The sequence below is a fragment of the Nannospalax galili genome, unplaced genomic scaffold (assembly GCF_000622305.1).
Source record: "Nannospalax galili isolate Female #2095 unplaced genomic scaffold, S.galili_v1.0 scaffold648, whole genome shotgun sequence".
Taxonomy (NCBI): domain Eukaryota; kingdom Metazoa; phylum Chordata; class Mammalia; order Rodentia; family Spalacidae; genus Nannospalax; species Nannospalax galili.
The window spans coordinates 6,243,405-6,253,860 of record NW_008360311.1 but is presented as its reverse complement, the minus strand read 5'-3'; the positions used below and the strand labels follow the sequence as shown (position 1 = coordinate 6,253,860).

The window sequence follows — 10,456 nt, the reverse complement described above, 5'->3', positions numbered from 1 at the left end:
ATGACTCACCACATTTACAGGACATTTTGAGAGATGTTCCATAGTCCCCTGGAACTTGGTCAACCTTGGAGGGCAAGGGGCAAAAACTGTCCTTTAAGTCCCTCTGACCACATTAGTATAGACCTTAAAGTATGGCTGTTTAACACCCAATCAGATTAGTTCCACCAGTCTGATACTTTTAATTATCATGTGCTATGTAGAGAAGGCTTAGGTAAAGAACCAAATATTCTCAGATAAACATTGACTAGATTTCTATTTTGTTCCTTAAATTAGTTGACTAAACTCTGACCATAGACATTTTAAGATGATGTGTATATTATTTTTGTCTCACCCTTTATATAGAATAAACCTACACAGACCTTCCTCACTTGCTTAGGCTTTCTTGTTTTCATTGTCTAACCCCCTCTTCTCCCAGGTAAGTGTCATAGAGATGTGAGTTAAGAGAAAGTTTGAAGTGAACGCATCCTGGTTTTGTTCCTACATTTATTTATTTTAGTGCCTAGGAAAAGCACACACTCAGCTGATAAATCCGGCTCACTGGCTAAGCAAATCAGGGAATGGAGCTAGCAGATGTCTCGAAGGTTAGGCTGAGGAATTTGGAATAAATAGGACAGTGGAGAAAATCCATCAAAGCTCCTGACTGGAAGAATCTGTTATCAGTGGTAGGAAAATGATTGATGCTAAAAATGGCAGCAACTGCTGTTCCTTCTGTCCTTTCTCCATTTAAAATTTTACTTTGGGGAATTCGTAGTTGCCCTTTTAGATGGACCGCGTAGATGTTACCTGTGTTTAGTCACCTCAACTCCTCAGGCTGTAATTAACCCTCAGATCTTCTTAGGATGCTCTCGTGGCCATCAGTGTGCTCCTGTCTCCATCACATTATTACTAAGTTGTAAGGGTGTGTCCCTCCCCTAGGCTGTGGGCTCTTTAAGACCAGGGACTGTGGTATCTGGCTTCTGTGTTTCTCACCCAGCACTACACAGACTGTAGGTAACTAACAAGTATTTTATTTCTATAACTTGAAAGTGGGAATTAGAGTCTTTTAAGAAACGTAAATAGAGAAAGAACTTACTGCTAAGAAAAACTAGATTCCTGGTTTTGGAAGATCTCGGGGACTGAGCCACTATAGCATGTGTGCTCTGAGGACCCGGAAATGGCGAGAAATGGCCGCAGGCTGCATCTGAACAAGCGCTCACCTAACGTGAAATGAAAGGACTTTAGGTTATAGACACTGAGGTGCAGTCAATCTGTCCTTAAGATGTTCCTAAGAAGGAAAGTCATATCGGTCAAGCCAGGTGCATTCACAGAGACCAAGCTGTGTGGAAAGAATCTCTGGTTTGTCTGTTACAGGGAATTTGGTTAGTGGGGATGTGTGTGGCCCCTGATGTCATGGGTAAGATGACTTATTATTGATACTTGGGGATATGATGGAGAAGGAAGGCCTGGAGGGAGGGACGGAGACTCACAAGGCAGGAGAAGATGGTCTGGGTCACAGATCTGTCAGGATCCTGTTACATAACCTTGAAGTTATATGTGGTGTTGAACCTTGGTGTCCTCATTCATAAAACAGAGATTTAGTGGTTGCATCTGTATAAAGACTCGCATAATAATGGAAACAAAATAATAGAGGTGAGGTGTTTCACAGAACACACAGAAACATAGAAAGGAGAGAGGCAGAGAGACAGACACACACAAGAGACAGAGACAGAGAGATACAGAGGTCATAGGTTGAGAGTACATTTAAGGCTCAGTATTCTGTGGTCCAATCTATGCTAGAAATAGACTGAGACTTTTTTTTTTTTTTAGAGAGAATTCATCAAAAAAGGAGAAACTAGTTGTTTCTTCAAAAGACAACAGAATCTTATGTTTGGAGAGAAAGAACAAGTCTGACCCAATTCCTGAGTTAGCCTAGAAGCTCATGTCTGAGTCCAGAGAGAGATGTTATATATGTACGTTGAAAAGACTGGGGAAAAATCAGTGTATCAGTCTGTTTGTACTGTTGTAAGAAAATGCCCAACACTGAGTAGAACTGTGTTCTCTCCCATAGTTGTAAAGGATGGGAAGCCTAAGACCAAGGCTCTAACAGATGTGTTTGTCTATTGGGAACTGCTCTCTGCTTCCAAGATGGCACTGTGTTACTGTTCTTCTAGAGGCAAGGAACCTCTTATGGGGTGGAAAGCAGGAGGACTACGTAGCAAATGTGTGTGAACCTTCTTTTGAAAAAAAAAAACAAGGGCTGTAATATTCACAAGGGAAATGTCTTCATGTCCCAATCACCTCTTTTTATTTTATTTTACTTTATTTTATTTTATGTGTATGGGTATATTGCCTGCATGTATGTAAATGAACCCATGTCCTGCAATTTCTGCAGAGGTCAGAAGAGGGTGCCGGACCCCCCAGAACTGGAGTTATGGATGGTTGTTAACTGCCATGTGGATGCTGGGAACTGAACCCAGGTCCTCTGCAAGAGCAGCTGTGCTCTTAGCCCCTGAGCCATCTCTCCAGCCCCTCCAATCACCTCTTAAAGCCCTACCTTTTAATACTGTCACCTCAGCCATTGCCTTTTAATACTCTGGAAAGGACACATTCAAACCACAGCATTCACCAGCATTTATGACAATATCTGGGCTCAAGCAGCAAGTACTTCTGAGAGGCTGTAACTCCAAAGTGTAAAAAAGTTGTTCTCTTCCAGTCTGCCACAAACCACAGCCTGCTCTCTCTGTTTGAATCTACGTGATAATGCTACATGTTAGCAGGAAAGGGACTGGTGCTTTAGGGGATCATCACGGAAGGTGGCGGTGGGCCTGGCAGAGGTAGCTGGTATTCCACCCAGAGGTGACAGAGCTGTGCTCACCAAGGCACTTGTATCTGGTGACACTGCCAAGGGTCCCTAGAAGACGATGGGACATGATGGAAAGCACAAACAAATAAGCAAGAGCGAGACCATGGTAGTGCCCAGACACATGGTTAGAGCCGAGCTGAATGGAGGAGGATGGGGCAGGACTGTGGGACTTGGAGGAGCCACAGAAATAAGGAAAGCAAACCCAACCAGTGGTGTTTGTGTTCTGAGAGACCCGCAGTCCAGAGCTGAGGGAAGCGGAGGCAAGCTTGGTTTCCTAAAGACAACCATTCGGGCTGGTTGAATGTCTGTACCTCAGACAGGATTGACATCACTCTGAGAGAGGGTTGTATAAACACGTCAGAGACTCTGTGTCCGGTCATAGTTGGCTTTGAACTTTTTTTAAAAAAATTATTTTATGTGTATGAGTGCATTGTCTGCATATATGTAAGTGCACTTGTGTCCTGCAATGCCCGTGGAGGTCAGAAGACAGCATCTGATCCCCTGGAACTGGAGTTACAGATGGTTTTTAGCTGTCATGTGGGTGCTGGGAATCAAACCCAGGTCCCCTGCAAGAGCAGCCAGTGCTCTTAACTGCTGGGCTGTCTCTCCAGCCTGGCTTTGAACTTTTTAAAGTTGAAATCAATGCTTCAGACAAACTGTGGAGAGCATACTTAGAAAGCTTACTGTTTTCATGTTTGAATGTTAACAGGAACATGTATCAGTCTCTTACTATATGACAAGTACATATGACTCAATCTAAAACATGCAAATGATTGTAATTTTCTTTTAGGAAGCATCAACAGTGTTTCATATTTAGAATTAAGGTGTCCTGTCTTATTTCATAGTGCTAGTATTTAAGTGGGATGTGTTGTACAGTTGCTATATATGTATATATATATATGCATACACATATGTATACATATATTATTGTGTGTGTTTGTGTATGATCTGTCGGGGGGGATATGCCATGGGATGTGTATGGAGGTCAGAAGATAACTTCATGGAGTTAGTTCTCTCCTACCTTTATCGAACTGATGTTGTCTCATCATTGGGCAGCAAGCACCTTTACCTGCCGCGCCACCCCACCAGACCTGGAATATACATATACATATGTGACTATATATACATGTATATGTATAGGTATATATATAATTTTACTTATGTGTCTGAGTGTGGGTATGTGCACAAGTGCACAAGCATGCAGGTGCCATCAGGGTCCAGAAGAGGGTGTCAGATCCTCTGGCACTGGAATTACAGGCAGTTGTGGGTTCTGGGAGCTTGACTCTGGTCCTCTGGAAGAGTAGCAAGTACTGTTAACCTCTCTAGCCCCTCTGGATGCTATATTTTAACAGAGAAATTGACAAAGAGCAGTGTGTTCAAAACAGGGCAGATAGATTAGAAAAGGCACGGAAATGGGAGTCCACTTAAGTGCCGTTGAAGGTGTGGTGGGAAGATGTATCTGTCTTCAAATACAGCATTTGCCTTGTGAAAGTGTCATGGTTTGAACGTGAAATTTCCCCCACAAGCTCACGTTTGAATGCTTAGTTCCCGGCTGCTGGCACTGTTTGGAAGGTTGTGAAACCTTTAGGAGGTGGGGCCTCACTGGAGGAGGTGAGTCGGTGGGGGAGGGCCTTGAGAGTTTGTGGCTAGCCATACCTCCTGTCTGTGCCCTCACTCCTAATTACTGATGCAGGGTAGCCAGCTGCTTCACCTATGTGGTCCTGACACTGCACCTTCCTTGCCATCTTGGACTGTATCCCCTTGAATTCCAAACATCAACAGCAGCAGCAGTAGCAGCAACAAGCTTTCCTGTCTCACGTTGCTTCTTGTCAGGAATTAATGGTCACAGCAAGAAAAGTAACTAATACAGAGTGATTAGGTTTGTTTATGAAGACCGTAAAGAGGTAGACTGGAGCCAGTGAGTGACGGTGCTGAGAGATGGATTTTCAAGGGCTCGAAGGGAAGACATTTCTAAGAGAGATGTGTGTGTGAGAGAAGGGCCACCCGACAAGGCAGCCAGGTCCGCTTCACTGCAGGTGTCTCGGTGGGGTTCACCCATGTAGCCCTTTCTCACTTGGAGGTGGTCAAGTCTGGCTACCTGAGGTCATGAGAACTAGTGCTCTGTGGTAGGGGTCATGATGCATGTAATGTTCATACAACACATACACATGTAAAAGAATTCACTCATTCAGTCTGTGGCCAAATGACTGCAGGTGGCTGTCCCCGTGTCATGGTGTCACTGATCATTCTATGAGGGCCTTCATTTTTATTCACATTCTATCTATCTATCTATCTATCTATCTATCTATCTATCTATCTATCTATCTATCTATCTATCTATCTATCTATCTATCTATCTATCTATCTATCTATCTATCTATCTATCTATCTATCTATCTATCTATCTATCTATCTATCTATCTATCTATCTATCTATCTATCTATCTATCTATCTATCTATCTATCTATCTATCTATCTATCTATCTATCTATCTATCTATCTATCTATCTATCTATCTATCTATCTATCTATCTATCTATCTATCTATCTATCTATCTATCTATCTATCTATCTATCTATCTATCTATCTATCATGTATGTATCTAATCTATATCATCTATCATCTATCTATCTATCTATCATCTATCTATCTATCTATCTATCTATCATCTATCATCTATCATCTTCTATCATCTATCAACATATCTATCATCTATCATTATCTATCATCTATCTATCTACAATCTGTCTCTCATATTCTTAACTTTCTCACACTCCACCACCGAAGTTTCCATTAATTTCTCACACAAATGGAATTGGACAGTTTAGCTAACACTTCATCTCCCAAAATTCAGAGTTTATTCATGTGGATTTCACATTCATCATTTTTGTGATCCCTAGGGAGCTTAACCCAAGAACTACTACATAGCAGGTTCTCAATAAATGGTCAATAAATTCCATTTGAATAGGTTAATTTCTTGGGGAAATGGGAGAGATTTTTTTTACGTTGTACTTTGCCTCTGTGTGTGTGTGTGTGTGTGTGTGTGTGTGTGTGTGTGTGTGTGAGTGATGTGTGTGTTATTCATGCACATGTGTGCATGTGGGGTGGGCGCACACACCTATGAATGTGCACAGGCCAGAGGAAGTTGTTGGGTGTCCTCCCCTCATGCTCTCTGACCTATTCTCCTTACATAGAGTCTCTTGAGCCCAAAGCACTCTGTTTTTCAGGTAGGCTGGTAGTCAGCATGTCCCAGGAATGCTCTTGTCTCAACCATGTCCCTCACTCCCATGCTGGGGCTACAGGTGACCACAGCCACATCCTGTTTTTATGTGGGTGCTGGGAACACATGTGGACTCCATACTTCTATGGCAAGCACTTTTACTCATTGAGAAGTTAGATGTGGGAACAGGGATGAACAGGAATCCAGATACCAAAGTTACCTTCTGGTGAATGAAGACAGTGCAGTGCTGTTGGTAAACAGGAATGTGACCAGCAACAGGGAAAGAATGTGCTGGACCAGATGGAATTAGCTAGGAAGGCAGACAGTTTCAGAGAAGATGTCCGAGAGGAAGTTGGAGGGCCAGGAGCTAAGTGGGATTTGGGGATATAAATAGGATCATTAGGTTAGAGTGATAGTGAAAGCCATGAGATGGAAGCTTCTAGAAAGAGCCATGTGTGATATCCCAAACTGAGAGACAGTGGAAAGCCAGAGATAATTAGAATGATTGAAGAGGCAGGAAGGAGGGTCAAGAAGTTCGTAACAAGGAAGGTAAGAAGAAGGTTAGTGATTGGTTAGTGATTGATCAATGATATTAAAGGGCAAAGAGGTGATAGAAACAGATTGATGTATAAAACAGTTTACATTTTAAATTTATTTAATTTTTGTGTCTGTGTGTATATACACATGAGTGCATGTGCCAGTGGAAGCCAGAGGCCATGGAGCCATCTCTCCGGCCCCCTCCTATTTTACTTTTGTGTGCATATTTATGGAATTCAAACTTCATACACACAATCAAATAATGATCATGCTGTGAGAAATATAGTGATACTAGAAAATATTTATACTCTGGAAGATGTTTCTAAGGAGTTTATAGTCTAAATGGTAAGACAAAGTCTGACCAGCACAGATATACAAACTGAACAACTGTGATAGTGTTTGCCAAGCAGTAGGTGGTTCCAAATTCTGGCTTGTTAGTTTTTAAAAGGATATTTGGTAAAAACAAACTTGAATTCAACCAGACAATTTGGTTTGTTCTTTAGAACTCAATAAAACATGATGTCCTTGGAAACCAAATAGGTGGAACACAATCATTATAGCTCTCATATATGTAGGGAGATGTTAGTGTTTAAATCTCCCCACACCCAACACACACACACACACACGCACACACACACACACACACACACACATACAATTTAGTACATATATCAAATATGTGCTGGCGATCTGCAGAGGATATTGTATGTTAGAATCTCATTGCTGATGCTTCATGAAAAAATGGCTCTGTTTCTGTTCTGCGACCAGACCCTGTCTTCCTTCATCCCATTCTCCACCCAGTGGGAATTTCTCCATGGCCACCTGCCTCTGACCATTTCTCAGTTTCCTCTCTGTTCCCTTCCCTTTCCTTTTCATTGTTCTTATGACCCAAATCCTACATATTTCCATGACCTGAATCCTTTTCATTTTTGTTTCTTTAAGAATTTGTGGGACTTGGGGTGGGGGGCTGGAGAGATAGTACAGCAGTTAAGAACACTGACTGTTCTTGCAGAAGACCCGGGTTCAGATCCCACCACCCACATGGCAGCTAACAACTGTCCGTAACTCCAGCCCCAGGGGATCCAAAAATCTCTTCTGTCCTCTGTGGGCATTGACACGGGCGTACTTACCTACATGCAGGCAATACACACAAATAAAATAAAAATAATAAAAAAAAGAATTTGTGAGACTTGGGGCTAGAGATATGGCTTAATGGTTAAGCGTACTGGTTGTTCTTGCAGAGAACCCAGGTTCATATTCCCAGCACCCACATGGTGGCTAACAACTGTCCATAACTCTGGTTCCAAGGGAATCTGACACCTTCTTCTGACCTCTAAGGGCATTGCACAACATAGGTGCACTTACACACATGCAGGCAATACACTCATACATGGAAAGAAAGAGAAAGAAAGAAAGAAAGAAAGAAAGAAAAAGAAAGAAAGAAAGAAAGAAAGAAAGAAAGAAAGAAAGAAAGAAATACTGGAGAGATGGCTTAGTGGTTTAAGTGCACTGGCTATTCTTGCAGAGGACCTGGGTTTGATTCTCAGTACCAACATGGTGGCTAACAGCCATCCATAACTCCAGTTCCAGGGGATCTGATGCCTTCTTCTGACCTCCATGGGCACTGCACAACATGAGTGCACTTACATACATGCAGGGAATACACTCATACACATAAAAATAATAAATAAAATAAAAAAGAACTGTGTGTGTGAGCATGTGCACATGCGTGTGTCCATGGATGTGTGAGTGGAGGTCAAAGATTGGTTGTCAAGGTGACCTCCTCTATTGCTCTCCACCATAGTTTTGAGACAGGGTCTCTCACTAAACCTGAAGCTTGCAGCTTCAGCTAGGCTGGCTGGCCAGTAGGTCCTGGGATCTGCCTGTCTGTCCCCTCCCCAGTGTGACAGTCATAGATGCCATCACATCTGGCTTTTCTGTGGGTGCTGGGAATCTGAACTCAGGCCCCTCAAGGCCTTTGTATAGCCAAACTTTACACACTGACCATCTCCCCAGCCCCCGATTTCTGTTTGATACAGACAGGATTTCAAGTATTTTTCTACTTTACAAATCTTCATCAGCCATTCTTGAGACTTAGAAAAGTTATGCAATTATTGACCGCCTTTCATGGTTTTGGGTTAAAATAAGTCATTACAGGGAAATATAGAAGCAGGAAACTGACACTGAATAGCTCTCTGTGCTCTAAGTTTATAATTTTGCTCAGGTCCTGTCTTCAGAGTTCCTCCTTGATAACTCATGGTGAGGATCCTGAGATGAGGGCAGGGAGTGCAGCTGACCAAGGACCCCAGCTCCTATGCGTGGAAGTCCATTGCTGCACTCACACCAAGGCCATGCTTTCCCCTGGATTCTCCCAGTCAATGGCTGAGTGTGGTAAGACACGGGATGGACCGTAGGAGACACTAGACTTTGCTGATGACTGGCCTTGCTTTGAGAAGCCCAAGGTCTTACTGACCCTGGACTCTGTGGCAATCTCTGATGCTTCTACCCAGCCTCCCTCCGCTCCTGTCCTGGAGGTCAGCCTTGTGACACTGTCTGGCAGCTCTTGATTCCTTCACCGTTGTCTACCACAAGCCTGGGCTTTAATAAGATTCTTGTATCTGTAATCATTTCCGTATCTGCCTCTCAGGGGATTTGGATCAACACATACACCTACTGAAAGAGACGAACTCACAGTGCTGCAGGGCCGAGGTCTTGGTGTTCTCTCTGCCATCTGATTTTGTTCACGAAACCAACATCAAAATAGTTGCAGGGACATGATCTTCTTTGCAAAGGGGCCATGGTGGCTTCACACGCAATCCTGGAGCAGAGGCCATGACACTGTTCTTGTGACTTGTGATCGGGAAGTGGAAGCTGAAAGACCCGAGCTGACACCTTACTTCTCAGAACATCTGCCTGGCCTTGTGTTTCTCTCTGACTCACATTTCATACAGAGATAGGTCTGAGTCAGTGGACACTGGTTGGGTGTAGTCTGCTGGCTCCCCAATTGCTCACAGATTTATTCAGGGCGGCTGTGTTTGAGACAATCTCTGACTTGGTACTCCTAAGAAATTGTCTTGATTCAGAGAACAGAAAGTTAACAATATTTGGTTTGCTACAAATGATCTATCAAACAGTAAGATAAAATTTTTCACTTATCAGCTTGGCAAATATTTAGAAGATTGATCTCACCTGGTGTTGGTGTGGGGGGTGAGGAAATAAACAGCTTCTTTATCCATGCTGCCGGAGCATAACCAGATAGGACCTTTGGTGAGGTTAATTTGTCAGCACCCATGAACATGGACAGGGTTGGAATCTTTCCTCCAGAGATGTGTGCATAGGAATACGGAGATCTGCACTGGACGATGTGAGTGGTAGGCTGTTTGGGATAAAAACATGAGAAGCAGCAGTATCAGTGGTTAACAAGATGCATTGTGTAAGTGACTTATGCTACATCCGTACTGTGGAGTGTCGGGGGATTGTTAACAGAGCTTTCGCGAGGCCAGAGACCACCTTTACATAAGTGAGAAAAGACACCCTTTCCTCTAGGTGAGCACAGTACACGGGAAAAAGCGTGACTTGGCAAATGGAAGATAGGTCGGACTTTAACTCCTCTCTCTCTGTGCTAGGCACTCTTTACAAGGAACAGTATGAACAATATTCAGCAGCCCGGGTGTTAGAAATAATGAGATGGTGTTCTATGTCACATGGAGGGCAGTCTAGGGCAGTGGTCCTCCCCAAGGAAAGAGAGAACTAGAAGAGAAGAAAGTTATAGAATGCATTACTAATTACAGTGTCTTCATGTGTTGTACATGTGTGGTTGATGTATGTTTCATGCCTGTGTATGTGTGTGGTGTC

General features: G+C 43.0%; 1 long non-coding RNA gene across 1 annotated transcript in view; it reads right to left on the bottom strand.

The window, feature by feature from the left end:
- LOC115068702 overlaps positions 1-9,853 on the bottom strand; it is a 10,449-nt gene extending 596 nt beyond the window's left edge. The window contains exons 1-3 of the long non-coding RNA XR_003848049.1: positions 9,791-9,853; positions 9,294-9,674; positions 1,073-1,196 (exon numbers count right to left, since the gene is read on the bottom strand). This is a non-coding gene — a long non-coding RNA (uncharacterized LOC115068702). The remainder of the gene's footprint in view (positions 1-1,072; positions 1,197-9,293; positions 9,675-9,790) is intronic.
- Between the last annotated feature and the right edge of the window lie 603 nt (positions 9,854-10,456).